Consider the following 19522-nt stretch of genomic DNA (forward strand, 5'->3'; position numbering starts at 1 on the left):
AATCTTTGTTGTGGTTTTGAAGAAATAAATAACAAAACCTAGAATTATCTGTGGATGTTTGTAATCGAATAAAAAATGGATTTGAATTTAGTTGCCAGGGCCCACGGCAAACCTGAATGCTAATTCTCCCAAGTTTTGAATGAAGTGGCTAAACACCCACTATAATTTGTGGGATGCCTGAAGCAAGTGTTTGCGAGATGGAAATTACTGTCTACCCCTCACACTTGACATCCTTATCGGCCAGATTTACACTGCTCTCGATAGGGGTAGACTAGTAAATTCAATCAGACATGACATGATGGCCTCTGAGCCCATTCAGACACGGTGGGCGCAAAACGTGGGCGGCAAAACACATTTGATTCAAGCTAGTCCGAAAGACATGTGTCTCTCCCTCCATTTCCCCATTCATACACGGTGGGCGGCAAAACAAACTCTCCTCGTCCGAAATCGATGTAGGATAATATTTTAAATAGGGGCATGAAAGGATCGAGGAGAGGTGTCTAGAGGGGGGGGGGGTGAATACACTGTAAGCAAGAAAAGTTGCAATTTTTAGTTTCTTTAAGTTGAAGTGGAGTTTGGCACAAGTTTTAACATTCACCATACATATCAAGCAAGCATGACAAGAGTTTATGAGCAGCGGAAAGTAAAGCATGCAAATTGCAAGAATGTAAAGGGATGGGATTGGAGTGTGCAAATGCAATTTGGAGACACGGACATTTTTTATCCGTGGTTCCAATAGGGGGTGCTATCATACATCCACGTTGATGGAGACTTCAACCCACGAAGGGTAATGGTTGCGCGAGTCCACAGAGGGCTCCACCCACGAAGGGTCCACGAAGAAGCAACCTTGTCTATCCCACCATGGCCATCGCCCACGAAGGACTTGCCTCACTAGGGTAGATCTTCATGAAGTAGGCGGTCTCCTTGCCCTTACAAACTCCTTGGTTCAACTCCACAATCTTGACAGAGGTTCCCAAGTGACACCTAGCCAATCTAGGAGACACCACTCTCCAAGAAGTAACAAATGGTGTGTTGATGATGAACTCCTTGCTCTTGTGCTTCAAATGATAGTCTCCCCAACACTCAACTCTCTCTCACAGGATTTGGATTTGGTGGAAAGAAGATTTGAGTGGAAAGCAACTTGGGGAAGGCTAGAGATCAAGATTTATGTGGTAGGAATGGAATATCTTGACCTCAACACAAGTGTAGGTGGTTCTCTCTCAAAAAATGTATGTTGGAAGTGTACTCATGTTCTGATGGCTCTCTCCACGAATGAAGAGTGGGTGGAGGGGTATATATATCCTCCACACGAAATCTAACCGTTACACACAACTTACCAAACTCGGTGGGACCAAATTTTGAAACTCGGTCAGACCGATTTAGTTCATAATGTGACCGTCAGGAATTTCGGTGGGACCGACATGATCGACTCGGTAGGACCGATGTGCTAGGGTTAGGGTAAAGCCTCAACTCGGTTTGACCGATTACACAAACTCGGTGGGACCGATTTGGGTAATAAGTGAAACAGAGAGTTGGCCAGGCAAACTCGGTGGGACCGATTGCATAACTCGGTAAGACCGATTGCATAACTCGGTAAGACCAAAATCATTGCAATAGGCAACAGAGAGTTTGCAAGCCCATCTCGGTGAGTGTAGGACCTTGAAGTATGTCTAGAGGGGGGGGGTGATTAGACTACTTGACCAAATAAAAACTTAACCTTTTCCGAATTTTAGACTTTGGCAGATTTTAGCTATTTTGCACAAGTCAAGCAATCTTCACACAATTCAAGCAAGCATGCAAAGAGTATATGAGCAGCGGAAATTAAAGCATGCAACTTGCAAGAATGTAAATGGAAGGGTTTAGAGGATTCAAACGCAATTGGAGACACGGATGTTTTTGTCGTGGTTCCGATAGGTGGTGCTATCATACATCCACGTTGATGGAGACTTCAACCCACGAAGGGTAACGGTTGCGTGAGTCCACGGAGGGCTCCACCCAAGAAGGGTCCATGAAGAAGCAACCTTGTCTATCCCACCATGGCCGTCGCCCACGAAGGACTTGCCTCACTAGCAGTAGATCTTCACGAAGTAGGCGATCTCCTTGCCCTTAAAAACTCCTTGGTTCAACTCCACAATCTTGGCGGAGGCTCCCAAGTGACACCTAGCCAATCTAGGAGACACCATTCTCCAAGAAGTAACAAATGGTGCGTTGATGATGAACTCCTTGCTCTTGTGCTTCAAATGATAGTCTCCCCAACACTCAACTCTCTCTCACAGGATTTGGATCTGGTGGAAAGAATATTTGAGTGGAAAGCAACTTGGGGAAGGCTAGAGATCAAGATTCATATGGTAGGAATGGAATATCTTGGCCTCAACACATGAGTAGGTAGTTCTCTCTCAGAACTGATAAGTTGGAAGTGTAGGTTTGTTCTAATGGCTCTCTCAACAAATGAAGAGGAGGTGGAGGGGTATATATGGCCTCCATACAAAATCTAACCGTTACACAGAATTTACCAAACTCGGTGGGACCGAATCAACAAACTCAGTCGGACCGATTCACTAAACCTAGTGACCGTTAGTGATTTTCGGTGGGACCAATATGCAACTCGGTAGAACCGATATGGTTAGGGTTAGGGCATAACTAATCTCAGTGAGACCGATTACACAAACTCGATGAGACCGATTTTGGTAATTAGCTAACCAGAGAGTTGGTCAGGTAAAATCGGTGGGACCAATTCGCTCTTTTCGGTGAGACCAAAATGTTACGAAAGGGAAATAGAGAGTTTACATTGCAATCTCGGTGGGACCGATCGCTCACTTTGGTTAGACCTAAACGTTACGAAGGGAAACAAAGAGATTACAATCCCATCTCGGTGAGACCGAGATCCCTATCGGTGAGACCGATTTGCCTAGGGTTTGTGGCAGTGTCTATGACAATTGAACTCGGTGGCGCCGGATAGAAAGAATTGGTGGGGCCGAGTTTGACTTTAGGTTTAGGTCATATGTGGATGTGAGAAAGTAATTGAGGGTTTTTGGAGCATATCACTAAGCACTTGAAGCAAGAGGCTCATTAGGCAACACCTCATCCCTCCTTGATAGTATTGGCTTTTCCTATGGACTCAATGTGATCTTGGATCACTAAAATGTAAAAAGTAGAGTCTTGAGCTTTTGAGCTTGAGCCAATCCTTTGTCCTTAATATTTGGAGGGATCCACTTTCATCATCCATGCCATGCCATTCATTGAGCTTTCCTGAAATATTTGTCTTGGAATAGCATTAGCTCAATGAGCTATGTGTTGTTATGAATTACCAAAACCACCTAGGGATAGTTGCACTTTCAGTGAGACCGAGATCCCATCGGTGAGACCGACTTGATTAGGGTTTCTGGCGCTGGCTGTGTCAAGAGAACTCGGTGGCGCCGGATAGAAAAATTCGGTGGGGCCGAGTTTGACTTTTGTTTTGGGACATATGTGGATGTGAGAAAGTAGTTGAGGGTTTTGGAGCATGTCACTAAGCACTTTGAGCAAGAAACTCATTAAGCAACACCTCATCCCCTCTTAATAGTATTGGCTTTCCTATGGACTTAATGTGATCTTGGATCACTAAAAGTAAAATGTAGAGTCTTGTGCTTTGAGCTTGAGCCAATCCTTTTGTCCTTAGCATGTTGAAGGGGTTCCACATCCTCCAGTCCACGCCACTCCATTGTTGAACTTATCTGAAATATACTAGGTAAAAGTATTAGTCCAACAAGGGATATGTTGACATTAATTACCAAAATCACCCAGGGAGCACTTGTGCTTTCAATCTCCCCCTTTTTGGTAATTGATGACAACATACATCAAAGCTTTAGATAAAGATATAGAGAATAACAAGTAAAGCTTTGGAAAGACATGTAACATGCATAGGCTCCCCCTACATGTATGCAATCATGTAAATATGGAATATAGGAGCATGTGAATGCATAAGCATGACAGAGTAAGCAATGTGTTACATGTATCTTGGCTATATGCATCAAAGCAAATGATGTGAGTTATAGGAAATGTACCTTCATGCTCATGAGTCCTTCTTGCAAACAGTATGTACATCAGCAAGAAATCCTCATACACATGACTGTGATGCATATACTTACCTTGTGGTCCTTAGTTGGATTAGGAAGGAATGAACCTGCGTAAAGAAGGTTAGATAACACAAATACACCTACTAGCCAGAGCAAACAAAAGAAACCACAAGAGTACCAAGACAGGGATGACATGTAGAGAGTGAGTACTGAGTACCCCATTGGATATAGACTTGTCCCCAAAGGTAAAGATGTGCAATGAATTCAAAGATTTCCTTCCCTTAGATGTCTTGCTGCCCCTGAATCTTGCATGGGATACTGGGAGAACATAGGGAACAGAAAATCAGAGCAAAGAAAAGAAACAAAGCTAATGCAAACAGTCAAATATGAACATGTCTTTCCCCTCTTAAAGACATGTGACTTCTCTCCTCTTGAACACCAAGCATCTGGGGTCTCCCTCTCTGAGTATTCCCTCCCCCTATAGAAATGATTAAGCTTTGATGTGATCTCTCTCTCCCCCTTTGACATCAATTTCCAAGAAGGGTTCCTCTGGATTTTTGTTAGAAATGGGTTTGGTCCTTGAGTCACAGAGCAAAGCAGCAAGGCAAATGTGATGCTGGTAGAGGACAAGAGTCATTGAGTGGAGCTGGATAAAAAAATGCAGGAGCAAGTGGCAAGTTGTCTTTCCTGTTGTGAAATCGGTGGCACCGAGTTGTGTGCTTCAGTTGCACCGAAAGGTTTCAGTTGGACCGAAGGCAACAGACCGGTGGGATCGAGTTCATCACAGAGAAAACACTTGTCACCTCAGCTCACTAGTCGAGTAAGATCTCACAAGGATTTGCAAGGAATTAACTGAAAGATTTGCAAGGAATTGGATGCAGGGAATGCAGAAGAAACAAAAACAGAATAGAAATCTAGATGAAGTTTTTTTTTGAAAGGGGAAAAAATATGCATGAGACAAATGCAAGAGCACGGAAAATAACACAACCGAACTTCATCTAGAATTGGTCGGTGACAAAGTCACCTATGTTAGAGTATATTGACTTAGGAGTCAAGTGAGATCACTTGATCATAGGTCATACTCATCGTTTAGCTCAAAATGGGGTTACCATTTTTTGTTTAAGCAATTTGATGTATTCACATCTTGTTGAGTTGCTTTGACTCATGACTTGAAGTAAAGCTTCTCTAAGATGGAATAACATACCTTGGGTGGTGGTGTTGATCTTGATCTTGTAGTTGAACTTGTGTGGGATGCTCAATGTTGATGTAGCTCATCAAGAGTTGGGAGCTCCAATTGGAATTTGAGTTCATCTACCTACATGGGTTAGTCTTGCAAGGAAGAGCACTTGTGTATCCAAAATGACAATCATGAAACTCAATATAGAATTTGTCAAAGGATATGTTTGAAGGGTTTCGTGCTTCCTTGTCTTCAACCACCGTTGTGTAGAGACTTGGTGATGTAGAGATTTGCTCAAGATGTGAGTGGGTTGCAATCTCATAGATTTAGATTCATCCAAGTACCTACACGGGTTAGATGACATGCAAAGGTGCAAATATATCCAAGATATATGAATAGCATCATGAAAGAAATATCAAGGATTAGTCAAAGGCTCACGCCTTGCATGTATCCAAAAGGAGTTCCTACTCCAAGTTTGAAGCATCAATGATGTTCAATTCACCTCTTAACCTACAAAAAACTTTCTCATCAAGTGGTTTAGTGAATATATCCGCCAATTGCTTGTCAGTGCGAACATGCTTAAGATTAATATCACCCTTAGCAACATGATCTTGAATGAAATGATGAAGAACTTAAATATGCTTAGTTTGACAGCGTTGCACGGGATTGTGAGAAATCTTGATAGCACTTTCAATGTCACAAAGCAATGGAACCTGTTTCACATGTATCCCGTAATCTTTAAGAGTTTGGGTCATTCAAAGTAATTGAGCACAACATGAACTAGTGGCAATGTATTCCTCTTCGGCGGTGGATAAGGATACCGAGTTTTGTTTCTTGGAGGATCAAGACACAAGAGATCTACCAAGAAATTGACAAGTACCTGAAGTTGACTTTCTATCAACCTTGTCTCCGGCATAGTCCGAATCGGAGTAACCAACAAGATCGAAAGAAGACCTCTTAGGATACCAAATGCCAAAATTTGGTGTGTGTATTAAGTATCTCACTATCCTTTTCACAGCCTTAAGATGACATTCTTTAGGAGCCGCTTGTTATCATGCACACATGCACACACTTAGCATAATATCAGGACGAGAGGCACATAGATATAACAATGAACCAATCATGGAGCGGTAAACTTCTTGATCAACCGGTTCACCATCTTTGGTCAAATCAAGATGTCCACTAGTAGGCATGGGTGTAGTCATACCTTAGAATTCTTGCATATTGAACTTCCTGAATAAGTCCTTGGTGTACTTTGTTTGAGAGACAAAGGTACCTTCCTTAGTTTGCTTGATTTGCAAACCGAGAAAGAATTTGAGTTCACTCATCATAGACATTTCAAACTTCTCTGACATTAGCTTTCCAAACTTCTCACTAAAGTGAGGGTTAGTCGAACCAAATATAATATCATCAACATAGATTTGGCACACAAATAGTTCTCCATTAAACCTTTTAGTAAAAAGAGTAGAATCAATTTTTCTGATTTCAAAGCCTTTTTCAATAAGGAACCTGGTCAAGCATTTATACCACGCTCTAGGAGCTTGTTTAAGACCATAAAGAGCTTTGTGAAGTTTGTAAACATGATTAGGTTTCTTAGGATTGACAAAGCCGAGAGGTTTCTTAACATAAACTTCCTCCTCTATTTCACCATTTAAAAAGCACTTTTAATGTCCATTTTGTACAAGGTGATATAATGGTGATTAGCATAGGCAAGTAAGATGCGAATGGACTCAAGTCTAGCAACGGGGGCATATGTCTCACCATAGTCTATACCTTCGACTTGTGTGTAGCCTTGGGCAATGAGACGTGCTTTGTTGTGAACTACTTGTCCATCTTCATCTTGCTTGTTGCGAAACACCCATTTGGTACTGATGATGTTGTGGTTGTTGTCGGGCTTCTCAACCAATGTCCAAACTTGGTTTCTCTCAAAGTTGTGTAGCTCTTCATGCATGGCGTTTATCCAATTCGGATCTTCCAAAGCTTCTTCAGCCTTCATAGGTTCAATGCTAGAGATGAATGAATAATGTTCACAAAAGTTAGTCAAACGAGTTTTAGAGCGAGTGATTCTCCCGGTTTGGATACCATTGTAGATTTGCTCGACGGGATGGTCTTTGGCGACTCTTGCTCGAACTTGTGAAAGCTTTTGCTTGGATCTTGGTGGAACATCTTCTTCATCTCGTTCTTCTTCTTGGCCTTCTTCATTGTTGACGTTGTCGTTATCTTGTCGTAGTGGAGAAGGAGGTTGTTGATGTTCATCTTGGTGTACTTCCTCGCTTTCTTTGTCTTGGTGTGTCCCACTTGTGGATGCTTCCGTATCAACTCTTGGTTCACCTTGTCGTGAGGTGGAAGCTTCCACTTGGATGGACGAGGTACTCTCCTTCACCTCCCTTGGACGAATCTTGTCAATAGACAAGTCTTGGATTGCTTCCGAAGGGTCTTTGTCTCCTACATCAATTGGCAATTGCTCTACTTGCGAGCAGTTAGATTCATCAAACTTCACATCTACCGTCTCTTCAACCTTTCGGGTGAAATTATTGTAGACACGGTAAGTGTGGGAGTTTGAGCCATAACCAAGTAGGAAACCTTCATGAGATTTAGGAGCAAATTTAGAACGACGATGCTTATCAAGAATATAGCCCTTTGAGCCGAATACTCGAAAGTATCCAACTTGGGGTTTGTTACCGGTGAGGAGCTCGTATGCCGTCTTGCCGAGTATCTTGTGAGGATACAAGCGCTTTGTTGCATGACAAGCTGTCTCAACCACTTCCGCCCAAAAGTGCTTAGACGTCTTGTACTCATCAAGCATCGTTCTTGCCATTTCGATGAGCGTCCGGTTCTTCCTCTCAACAACTCCATTTTGTTGAGGTGTGTACGTAGCCGAGAACTCGTGTGAAATCCCTTCTTCATCAATAAGGTGTCCACATTTGCATTCTTGAACTCCGTTCCATCGTCACTGCGAACCTTCTTGATCTTCACTTCAAATTGATTTTGGGACTTCCTAGCGAAGTTTTTGAAGATCTTTTGGACCTGCGATTTATCATCGAGAAAGAACACCCACGTAAATCTTGAAAAATCATCAACTATAACTAGACCAAAGGAATTTCCACCGAGACTTTTGTAAGCGTTGGGACCGAAAAGATCCATGTGAAGTAGCTCGAGCGGCCTCCTTATGGTCATGATGTTCTTCACAGGATGCCTTACTCCAACCTGTTTACCTGCTTGACAAGCGCTGCAAAGTCTATCCTTATCAAATATGACATCGTTAACGCCAAGGATATGATTTCCTTTAATAAGCTTGTCAAGGTTTTGCATGCCCACATGACCTAACCGTCTATGCCACAACCATCCTTTAGAGGATTTAGCAATTAAGCAAGTTCTAGGTTGAGCCTTTTTAGTGAAATCAACAATGTAAAGATCACCTCTACGTATACCGGTAAAGACCATTTTATGATTATCTCTACGAAACACTTGGCAATCTACTTCAGTAAATAGGACATTGAAACTGAAATCAGCAAGTCTAGATACTGAAAGTAAATTGTACCCAAGAGATTCAATGAGCATGACATTTTGTATGGAGCTATCATGTGAGATGGCCACCTTACCGAGGCCAACCACCTTACCCTTTGAGTTGTCACCAAAAGTGGAATACTTTTGAGGGCCGTCGTTTTCAGCAAGCTCACGAAACATATTTTATCGTTGGTCATGTATCGGTACATTCACTATCAAGAACCCATTCCTTTCCTCCTGCCATGTATCCCCGAAGATTTGCCATAAGACCAAAGTGTCTCATTGCATCATCAAGATCAAAGTCACTATCATCATCCTCATCATAGTATCCATGTTCAACATCGTCAAGTGATGGATCAATTCCTAGAGAGGGTGATTCATTAGAATGAGTTTGACAATGATCTTCTTTATGAATTCTAATAGCTTCGGAAATAATATTGCTAATAATTCCAACATCTCCCTTGGCACGCCTAAGATTTGTAAGATCAAATAGACAATCACCAAACTTAGGATCATTGGAATTCATCTTACTCAAGGCAATAGACTTATGGAGAGTTTCATCTAGATTTTGCAAGGAATAGTTTGGAAAATGTTCCTCAAGAAATTTCCATATGGTGTAGGCACACTTAAGAGTAGGCAAGCAACCTATCAAATTTCTAGGCAAACCTCTAGTGATAAGATTAACAGTTCTAAGATTGCGAATCATGTCAATTGACTCATCAAGGCTAGGATGCATAGGATCAACATGAGGTGCACAAGGACTAGTAATGTACTTGTTACAATGATATTCATTGAAAATCACAAGCATATCATTTTTTCACTCATGAAAATACTCTCCATCAAGTATAGGCACTCTATGTCTAAGACTCCCCAAAGTAGACTCATCCATCTTCCTTCAATGGTGTTTAAACCAAAGCAATGAGACCAAAGCTCTGATACCCATTGAAAGGATTGAGAAGAGGTGTCTAGAGGAGGGTGAATAGACTCTAAGCAAGAAAAGTTGCAGTTTTTAGTTTCTTTAAATTGAAGTGGAGTTTGGCACAAGTTTTAACATTCACAATACATATCAAGCAAGCATGACAAGAGTTTATGAGCAGCGGAAAGTAAAGCATACAAATTGTAAGAATGTAAAGGGATGGGATTGGAGTGTGCAACCGCAATTTGGAGACACGGAGATTTTTTATCCATGGTTCCGATAGGTGGTGCTATCGTACATCCACGTTGATGGAGACTTCAACCCACAAAGGGTAACGGTTGCACGAGTCCACGGAGGGCTCCATCCACGAAGGGTCCACGAAGAAGCAACCTTGTCTATCCCACCATGGCCGTCGCCCACGAAGGACTTGCCTCACTAGGGTAGATCTTCACGAAGTAGGCGATCTCCTTGCCCTTACAAACTCCTTGATTCAACTCCACAATCTTGACGGAGGCTCCCAAGTGACACCTAGCCAATCTAGGAGACGCCACTCTCCAAGAAGTAACAAATGGTGTGTTGATGATGAACTCCTTGCTCTTGTGCTTCAAATGATAGTCTCCCCAACACTCAACTATCTCTCACGGGATTTGGATTTGGTGGAAAGAAGATTTGAGTGGAAAGCAACTTGGGGAAGGCTAGAGATCAAGATTTATGTGGTAGGAATGGAATATCTTGACCTCAACACAAGTGTAGGTGGTTCTCTCTCAGAAAATGTATGTTGGAAGTGTAGGCATGTTCTGATGGCTCTCTCCATGAATGAAGAGTGGGTGGAGGGGTATATATAGCCTCCACACAAAATCTAACCATTACACACAACTAACCAAACTCGGTGGGACCGAATTGTGAAACTGGGTCAGACCGATTTAATTCATAATGTGACCAGGAAAACTCGGTGGGACCGATTGCATAACTCATTAAGACCAAAATCATTGCAATAGGCAACAGAAAGTTTGCAAGCCCATCTCGGTGAGACCGAGATCCCATCGGTGAGACCGACTTGATTAGGGTTTCTAGCGTTGGCTCTGTCAAGAGAACTCAGTGGCACCAGATAGAAAGATTCGGTGGGGCCGAGTTTGACTTTTGGTTTGGGACATATGTGGATGTGAGAAAGTAGTTGAGGGTTTTGGAGCATATCACTAAGCACTTTGAGCAAGAAACTCATTAAGAAACACCTCATCCCCTCTTAATAGTATTGGCTTTCCTATGGACTCAATGTGATCTTGGATCACTAAAAGTAAAATATAGAGTCTTGTGCTTTGAGCTTGAGCCAATCCTTGTGTCCTTAGCATCTTGAAGGGGTGCCACATCCTCCAGTCCACGCCACTCCATTGTTGAACTTATCTGAAACATACTAGGTAAAAGTGTTAGTCCAACAAGAAATATGTTGACATTAATTACCGAAATCACCCAGGAAGCACTTGTGCTTTCATGGCAGATGTGTAACTTCCCTCAGACGTGACACAACCTGTCAGCCCCGTTCATACACCATGGGCGCCAACCATGGGCGGAAAAACACCCTCTCCTCACCCGAAATCGTTATCGGCAAATATTTGGGAGATGCGAGATTACCGTCCTATCCCCAACTGACGTGATGTTCGAATTTTTAAACGGGGGATAACTTCATAACTTTCCCACATTTCATACAAGCGCGTCCCAAAGTTTGAGATCCCCTTCCCCCTCCATTTCCCCATTCATACACCATCGGCGCCACGACAACCTCCCCACTGCGGCCAGACTCCTTCGTCGGCCACCCCATCCTCCACCTTGACGGAGCCGCTACCCCTACCCCATCGTCCACTGCAAGAGGTGGACATCTCTCATCCATGGGCCAGACCAGGATCCTTTCATCGCGTCCTCTCGCTTCATCGGTGCAGTCGTCGACCTTGGCGTTGCCGCTCCTACGACCACCTCGTCCGCGACAACAGGATTTATCCCCCGACCCGATGAAGGAAATATGCCCTAGAGGCAATAATAAAGTTATTATTTATTTCCTCATATCATGATAAATGTTTATTATTCATGCTAGAATTTTATTAACCGGAAACATGATACATGTGTGAATACATAGACAAACATAAAGTCACTAGTATGCCTCTACTTGACTAGCTCATTAATCAAAGATGGTTATGTTTCCTAACCATAGACATGTGTTGTCATTTGATTAATGGGATCACATCATTAGGATAATGATGTGATTGACATGACCCATTCCGTTAGCCTAGCACTTGATCGTTTAGTATATTGCTATTGCTTTCTTCATGACTTATACAAAGTTCCTGCAACTATGAGATTGTGCAACTCCCGTTTACCGGAAGAACACTTTGTGTGCTACCAAACGTCACAACGTAACTGGGTGATTATAAAGGTGCTCTATAGGTGTTTCCGAAGGTACATGTTGGGTTGGCATAAATTGAGATTAGGTTTTGTCACTCCGATTGTCGGTGAGGTATCTCTGGGCCCTCTTGGTAATACTCATCACCTAAGCCTTGCAAGCATTATAACTAATGAGTTAGTTATAAGATGATGTGTTACAGAACGAGTAAAGAGACTTGCCGGTAACGAGATTGAACTAGGTATTGGATACCGACGATCAAATCTCGGGCAAGTAACATACCGATGACAAAGGGAACAACGTATGTTGTTATGCGGTTTGACCGATAAAGATCTTCGTAGAATATGTAGGAACCAATATGGGCATCCAGGTCCCGCTATTGGTTATTGACCGAGAATGGTTCTAGGTCATGTCTACATAGTTCTCGAACCCGTAGGGTCCGCACGCTTAACGTTACGATGACAGTTTTATTATGAGTTTATAAGTTTTGATGTACCAAAGTTTGTTCAGAGTCCCGGATGTGATCACGGACATGACGAGGAGTCTCGAAATGGTTGAGACATAAAGATTGATATATTGGAAGCCTATGTTTGGACATCGGAAAGGTTCCGGGTGAAATCGGGATTTTATCGGAACACCAGGGGGTTACCGGAACCCTCCCGGGGGTTAATGGGCCTTAGTGGGCCATGAGGGAGAAGAGGAGGGCCGGCCAGGGCAGGCCGCGTGCCCCCTTCCCCCCCTAGTCCGAATAGGACAAGGAAGGGGGGGCGGCGCCCCCCTTTCCTCTTTCCCCTCCCCCCTTTTCCTTCTCCACCAAGGCAAGAGGGGGGAGTCCTACTCCCGGTGGGAGTAGGACTCCTCCAGGCGCACCCCAAGGGGCCCGGCCGCACCTCCCCCTCCCTCCTTTATATACGGGGGCAGGGGGCACCCCATAACACACAAGTTGATCTACGGATCGTTCCTTAGCCGTGTGCGGTGCCCCCCTCCACCATATTCCACCTCGGTCATATCGTCGCGGAGTTTAGGCGAAGCCCTGCGCTGGTAGAACATCATCATCGTCACCACGCCGTCGTGCTGACGGAACTCATCCCCGAAGCTTTGCTGGATCGGAGCCCAGGGATCGTCATCGAGCTGAACGTGTGCTGAACTCGAAGGTGCCGTACGTTCGGTGCTTCGATCGGTCGGATCGTGAAGACGTACGACTACATCAACCGCGTTGTCATAACGCTTCCGCTTACGGTCTACGAGGGTACGTGGACAACACTCTCCCCTCTCGTTGCTATGTCATCATCATGATCTTGCGTGTATGTAGGAATTTTTTTGAAATTACTACGTTCCCCAACAGTGGCATCCGAGCCTGGTTTTATGCGTAGATGTCATATGCACGAGTAGAACACAAGTGAGTTGTGGGCGATACAAGTCATACTGCTTACCAGCATGCCATACTTTGGTTCAGCGGTATTGTGAGATGAAGCGGCCCGGACCGACATTATGCGTACGCTTACGCGAGACTGGTTTCACCGTTACGAGCACTCATGCTTAAAGGTGACTGGAGGGTGGCTGTCTCTCTCACTTTAGCTGAATCCAGTGTGGCTACGCCCGGTCCTTGCGAAGGTTAAAACAGCACTAACTTGACGAACTATCGTTGTGGTTTTTGATGCGTAGGTAAGAACAGTTCTTGCTAAGCCCGTAGCAGCCACGTAAAATTTGCAACAACAAAGTAGAGGATGTCTAACTTGTTTTTGCAGGGCATGTTGTGATGTGATATGGTCAAGACATGATGCTATATTTTATTGTATGAGATGATCATGTTTTGTAGCCGAAGTTATCGGCAACTGGCAGGAACCATATGGTTGTCGCTTTATTGTATGAAATGCAAACGCCCTGTAATTGCTTTACTTTATCACTAAGCGGTAGCGATAGTCGTAGAAGCAATAGTTGGCAAGACGACAACGATGCTACGATGGAGATCAAGGTGTCGCGCCGGTGACGATGGTGATCATGACGGTGCTTCGGAGATGGAGATCACAAGCACAAGATGATGATGGCCATATCATATCACTTATATTGATTGCATGTGATGTTTATCCTTTATGCATCTTATCTTGCTTTGATTGACGGTAGCATTTTAAGATGATCTCTCACTAAAATTATCAAGAAGTGTTCTCCCTGAGTATGCACCGTTGCCAAAGTTCGTCGTGCCCAGACACCACGTGATGATCGGGTGTGATAAGCTCTACGTCCATCTACAACGGGTGCAAGCCAGTTTTGCACACGCAGAATACTCAGGTTAAACTTGACGAGCCTAGCATATGAAGATATGGCCTCGGAACACGGAGACCGAAAGGTCGAGCGTGAATCATATAGTAGATATGATCAACATAGTGATGTTCACCATTGAAAACTACTCCATCTCACGTGATGATCGGTTATGGTTTAGTTGATTTGGATCACGTGATCACTTAGATGACTAGAGAGATGTCTGTCTAAGTGGGAGTTCTTAAGTAATATGATTAATTGAACTTAAATTTATCATGAACTTAGTACCTGATAGTATTTTGCTTATCTATGTTTGTTGTAGATAGATGGCTCGTGCTGTTGTTCCGTTGAATTTTAATGCGTTCCTTGAGAAAGCAAAGTTGAAAGATGATGGTAGCAATTACACGGACTGGGTCCGTAACCTGAGGATTATCCTCATTGCTGCACAAAAAAGTTACGTCCTGGAAGCACCGCTGGGTGCCAGGCCTGCTGCTGATGCAACTGACGACGTTAAGAACGTCTGGCAGAGCAAAGCTGATGACTACTCTATAGTTCAGTGTGCCATGCTTTACGGCTTAGAACCGGGTCTTCAACGACGTTTTGAACGTCATGGAGCATATGAGATGTTCCAGGAGTTGAAGTTAATATTTCAAGCAAATGCCCGGATTGAGAGATATGAAGTCTCCAATAAGTTTTACAGCTGCAAGATGGAGGAGAATAGTTCTGTCAGTGAGCATATACTCAAAATGTCTAGGTATAATAATCACTTGATTCAACTGGGAGTTAATCTTCCGGATGATAGCGTCATTGACAGAATTCTCCAATCACTGCCACCAAGCTACAAGAGCTTTGTGATGAACTATAATATGCAAGGGATGAACAAGACTATTCCCGAGCTCTTTGCAATGCTAAAAGCTGCGAAGGTAGAAATCAAGAAGGAGCATCAAGTGTTGATGGTCAATAAGACCACTAGTTTCAAGAAAAAGGGCAAAGGGAAGAAGAAGGGGAACTTCAAGAAGAACAGCAAGCAAGTTGCTGCTCAAGAGAAGAAACCCAAGTCTGGACCTAAGCCTGAAACTGAGTGCTTCTACTGCAAGCAGACTGGTCACTGGAAGCGGAACTGCCCCAAGTATTTGGCGGATAAGAAGGATGGCAAAGTAAACAAAGGTACATGTGATATACATGTTATTGATGCGTACCTAACTAGAGCTCGTAGTAGCACCTGGGTATTTGATACTGGTTCTGTTGCTAATATTTGCAACTCGAAACAGGGACTACGGAATAAGCGAGCACTGGCCAAGGACGAGGTGACGATGCGCGTGGGAAATGGTTCCAAAGTCGATGTGATCGCGGTCGGCACGCTACCTCTACATCTACCTTCGGGATTAGTTTTAGACCTGAATAAATGTTATTTGGTGCCAGCGTTGAGCATGAACATTATATCTGGATCTTGTTTGATGCGAGACGGTTATTCATTTAAATCAGAGAATAATGGTTGTTCTATTTATATGAGTAATATATTTTATGGTCATGCACCCTTGAAGAGTGGTCTATTTTTATTAAATCTCGATAATAGTGATACACATATTCATAGTGTTGAAACCAAAAGATGCAGAGTTGATAATGATAGTGCAACTTATTTGTGGCACTGCCGTTTGGGTCATATCGGTGTAAAGCGCATGAAGAAACTCCATACTGATGGACTTTTGGAATCACTTGATTATGAATCACTTGGTACTTGCAAACCGTGCCTTATGGGCAAGATGACTAAAACGCCGTTCTCCGGAACTATGGAGCGAGCAACTGATTTGTTGGAAATCATACATACTGATGTTTGTGGCCCAATGAATGTTGAGGCTCGCGGCGGGTATCGTTATTTTCTCACCTTCACAGATGATTTGAGCAGATATGGGTATATCTACTTGATGAAACACAAGTCTGAAACATTTGAAAAGTTCAAAGAATTTCAGAGTGAAGTGGAAAATCATTGTAACAAGAAAATAAAGTTTCTACGATCTAATTGTGGAGGAGAGTATTTGAGTTATGAGTTTGGCCTACACTTGAAACAATGTGGAATAGTTTCGCAACTCACGCCACCTGGAACACCACAACGAAATGGTGTGTCTGAACGTCGTAATCGTACTTTACTTGATATGGTGCGATCTATGATGTCTCTTACTGATTTACCGCTATCGTTTTGGGGTTATGCTTTAGAGACGGCCGCATTCACGTTAAATAGAGCACCATCAAAATCCGTTGAGACGACGCCTTATGAACTATGGTTTGGCAAGAAACCAAAGTTGTCGTTTCTTAAAGTTTGGGGCTGCGATGCTTATGTGAAGAAACTTCAACCAGATAAGCTCGAACCTAAATCGGAGAAATGTGTCTTCATAGGATACCCAAAAGAGACTGTTGGGTACACCTTCTATCACAGATCCCAAGGCAATACTTCCGTTGCTAAGAATGGATCCTTTCTAGAGAAGGAGTTTCTCTCGAAAGAAGTGAGTGGGAGGAAAGTAGAAATTGATGAGATAACTGTATCTACTCCCTTGTTGGAAAGTAGTTCATCACAAGAACCGGTTCCTGTGACAACTACACCAACTAGTGAGGAAGCTAATGATATTGATCATGAAACTTCAGATCAAGTTTCTACTGAACCTCGTAGGTCTACCAGAGTAAGATCCGCACCAGAGTGGTATGGTAATCCTATTCTGGAAGTCATGTTACTTGACCATGAGGAACCTACGAACTATGAGGAAGCGATGATGAGCCCAGATTCCGCAAAATGGCTAGAGGCCATGAAATCTGAGATGGGATCCATGTATGAAAACAAAGTATGGACTTTGGTTGACTTGCCTGATGATCGGAAAGCCATTGAGAATAAATGGATCTTTAAGAAGAAGACTGAGTTGATGGTAATGTAACTGTCTATAAAGCTCGACTTGTTGCGAAAGGTTTTCGACAAGTTCAAGGGGTTGACTACGATGAGACTTTCTCACCCGTAGCGATGCTTAAGTCTGTCCGAATCATGTTAGCTATTGCTGCATTTCATGATTATTAAATTTGGGAAATGGATGTCAGGACTGCATTCTTGAATGGATTTCTAGAAGAAGAGTTGTATATGATGCAGCCGGAAGGTTTTGTTGATCCAAAAGGTGCTGACAAAGTGTGCAAGCTCCAGCGTTCCATTTATGGACTGGTGCAAGCATCTCGGAGTTGGAATAAACGCTTTGATAGTGTGATCAAAGCATATGGTTTTATACAGACTTTTGGAGAAGCCTGTATTTACAAGAAAGTGAGTGGGAGCTCTGTAGCATTTCTAATTTTATATGTAGATGACATATTATTAATTGGAAATGATATAGAATTTTTGGATAGCATAAAAGAATACTTGAATAAAAGTTTTTCAATGAAAGACCTCGGTGAAGCTGCTTACATATTGGGCATCAAGATCTATAGAGATAGATCAAGACGCTTAGTAGGACTTTCACAAAGCACATACCTTGACAAAATTTTGAAAAAGTTCAAAATGGATCAGGCAAAGAAAGGATTCTTGCCTGTGCTACAAGGTGTGAAGTTGAGTCAAACTCAATGCCTGACCACAGCAGAAGATAGAGAGAAAATGAAAATTGTTCCCTATGCTTCAGCCATAGGCTCTATCATGTATGCAATGCTGTGTACCAGACCTGACGTATGCTTAGCAATAAGCTTGGCAGGAAGGTACCAAAGTAATCCAGGAGTGGATCATTGGACAGCAGTCAAGAACATCCTGAAATACCTGAAAAGGACTAAGGATATGTTTCTCGTATATGGAGGTGACAAAGAGCTAGTCGTAAACGGTTACGTCGATGCAAGCTTTGACACTGATCCGGACGATTCTAAATCGCAACCCGGATACGTGTTTTTATTAAACGGTGGAGCTGTAAGTTGGTGCAGTTCTAAACAAAGCGTCGTAGCGGGATCTACATGTGAAGCAGAGTACATAGCTGCTTCGGAAGCAGCAAATGAAGGAGTCTGGATGAAGGAGTTCATTTCCGATCTAGGTGTCATACCTAGTGCATTGGGACCAATGAAGATCTTCTGTGACAATACTGGTGCAATTGCCTTGGCAAAGGAATCCAGATTTCACAAGAGGACCAAGCACATCAAGAGACGCTTCAATTCCATTCGGGACCAAGTCCAAGTGGGAGACATAGAGATTTGCAAGATACATACGGATCTGAATGTTGTAGACCCATTGACTAAGCCTCTCTCACGAGCAAAACATGATCAGCACCAAGACTCCATGGGTGTTAGAATCATTACTATGTAATCTAGATTATTGACTCTAGTGCAAGTGGGAGACTGAAGGAAATATGCCCTAGAGGCAATAATAAAGTTATTATTTATTTCCTCATATCATGATAAATGTTTATTATTCATGCTAGAATTGTATTAACCGGAAACATGATACATGTGTGAATACATAGACAAACATAAAGTCACTAGTATGCCTCTACTTGACTAGCTCATTAATCAAAGATGGTTATGTTTCCTAACCATAGACATGTGTTGTCATTTGATTAATGGGATCACATCATTAGGATAATGATGTGATTGACATGACCCATTCCGTTAGCCTAGCACTTGATCGTTTAGTATATTGCTATTGCTTTCTTCATGACTTATACAAAGTTCCTGCAACTATGAGATTGTGCAACTCCCGTTTACCAGAAGAACACTTTGTGTGCTACCAAACATCACAACGTAACTGGGTGATTATAAAGGTGCTCTACAGGTGTTTCCAAAGGTACATGTTGGGTTGGCATAAATCGAGATTAGGTTTTGTCACTCCGATTGTCGGAGAGGTATCTCTGGGCCCTCTCGGTAATACTCATCACCTAAGCCTTGCAAGCATTATAACTAATGAGTTAGTTATAAGATGATGTGTTACAGAACGAGTAAAGAGACTTGTCGGTAACGAGATTGAACTAGGTATTGGATACCGACGATCAAATCTCGGGCAAGTAACATACCGATGACAAAGGGAACAACGTATGTTGTTATGCGGTTTGACCGATAAAGATCTTCGTAGAATATGTAGGAACCAATATGGGCATCCAGGTCCCGCTATTGGTTATTGACCGAGAATGGTTCTAGGTCATGTCTACATAGTTCTCGAACCCGTAGGGTCCGCACGCTTAACATTACGATGACAGTTTTATTATGAGTTTATA

The sequence above is a fragment of the Triticum aestivum genome, chromosome 5B (assembly GCF_018294505.1).
Source record: "Triticum aestivum cultivar Chinese Spring chromosome 5B, IWGSC CS RefSeq v2.1, whole genome shotgun sequence".
Classification (NCBI taxonomy): domain Eukaryota; kingdom Viridiplantae; phylum Streptophyta; class Magnoliopsida; order Poales; family Poaceae; genus Triticum; species Triticum aestivum.